A 1767-nucleotide genomic window follows, 5' to 3' on the forward strand; every position below is an offset into this window, starting at 1 on the left:
AATAGAAAAAACTATTCTAAAATTCATATAGAAGTACAAAAGATCCAAAGCAATCCTCAGCAAAAACAGTAACACTGGGGATATCATAATACCTGGTTTCAAATAATACGACAGAGCTATAGTAACAAAAGTACTATGGTATTGACAAAAAACATATATGCAGATCAATGGAATAAAATAATAAATCCAGAAATAGTCCAGGAAGCTACTATGATCTTATTATTACTTTTTTTAAAATATGGAACGCTTCATGAATTTGCATGTCATCCTTGCGCAGGAGCCATGCTAATCTTCTCTGTAATGTTCCAATTTTAGTATATGTGCTGCCAAAGTGAGCACCATGATCTTTTTCTTAATATAGAGGTCAAAAGCATTCAGTGTGGAGAAGACAGGCTATTTAAAAATGGCTCTGGGCAAACAGAAGATCCCTATCTCTTGTCCTGTGCAAAAATCAATTCAAAATAGAACTAAGGCCTCAATGTGAGACCTAAAACTTTGAAACTTCTACAGGTAAACATGGAAAGGACTTTGTGAACAGTACTCTAATAGCTCAGAAAAATAACAGCAAGAATTGACAAATGGGATTACATAAAATACAAAGCATGTACACCTCAAAGGAAAGAATTACCAGAATCAAGAAACAGCCTACAGAGAGAAAATCTTTGCTAGTTATTCACTGGATAAAGGATAAATATCCAGAATATAAAAAGAGCTTAAACATTAAACACAAAAGCACAAACAACCTAAATCATAAATGGGCAAATGAATTGTACAGTTTTGACAAAAAGAACAAATGGCCAGTAAAAACATGAAGTGTTTAACATTCTTAGCTATAAAGGATTTGCAAGTCAAAACAGCATTGAGATTTTATTTCATCCTATTCAGAATGGCTACTATCAGGAAAACAAGCAACGAATTCTGGTGAGGGTGTGGGGAAAAAAGAGCCCTTATATACTGTTGGTGGGAATGTAAATTAGTGCAGCCACTATGGAAATCATTATGGAGGATCTTCAAAAAAGTATTAATAGAACTGTTGAATATTCCTGGAGCATAAATATTAAGGAAAGTAAATCAGCATACAACAGAGATACCTGCACATACATGTTTATTGCAGCAGTATTCACAAAAGCCAAGTAATAGGATCAACCTAGGTTCTCATCAACAAATAAAGGGATATGAAAATGTGGTATATATACACAATGGTGTATTATTTAGGCATAAAGAGGAATGAAATTATGTTATTTAGCAAGAAAATGGACAGAACTTGTAATCGTTATTTAAGTAAAATAATCCAGATTTAGAAAGAAAAATAGTGCATATTTTCACTCATATACAAGAATCTAGATCTAAACAAAGAAACAAGAAGGGCATGAACATAAATAGGGGACTACATGCGGGGAACTCACAGGAGGTTGGAGGGGAAAAAAGAGATGGTGGGGGGAGAATATGATTGAAATACATCATATGTGATAATGAAAACCTCATAGTGTAACTCAAATAAAAATTTTAAGAAAGTTAAAAATGGGAGTTAAGGAGGGTTAGGGATAAGAAATAATAACAGAGTTTCACTATGACCAAACTATAGCACATTCATGTATGGAAATATCAAAATGAAACTCCTTATTTTGTGCTAATAATTAATATATGTCAAGAAAAAAGAAAATCCTGTGCCCCAAAATTAAATAAATAAATGTGAGTGGTTCATGGCTCAAGACTGAACAGAATTGAAAATACTATTTATTGCTATTTTATTCACAATAGCCAAGC

General features: G+C 32.7%; 1 non-coding gene across 1 annotated transcript; it reads right to left on the bottom strand.

Annotated features, from left to right (window-relative positions):
• Nucleotides 1-232: 232 nt before the first annotated feature.
• On the bottom strand, nucleotides 233-339 carry LOC141420018 (U6 spliceosomal RNA). The gene has a single exon (XR_012444725.1). It is a non-coding gene; the product is annotated as a U6 spliceosomal RNA (small nuclear RNA).
• Between the last annotated feature and the right edge of the window lie 1428 nt (nucleotides 340-1767).

This window comes from Castor canadensis, chromosome X (assembly GCF_047511655.1).
Source record: "Castor canadensis chromosome X, mCasCan1.hap1v2, whole genome shotgun sequence".
In the NCBI taxonomy this organism is placed as follows: Eukaryota; Metazoa; Chordata; class Mammalia; order Rodentia; family Castoridae; genus Castor; species Castor canadensis.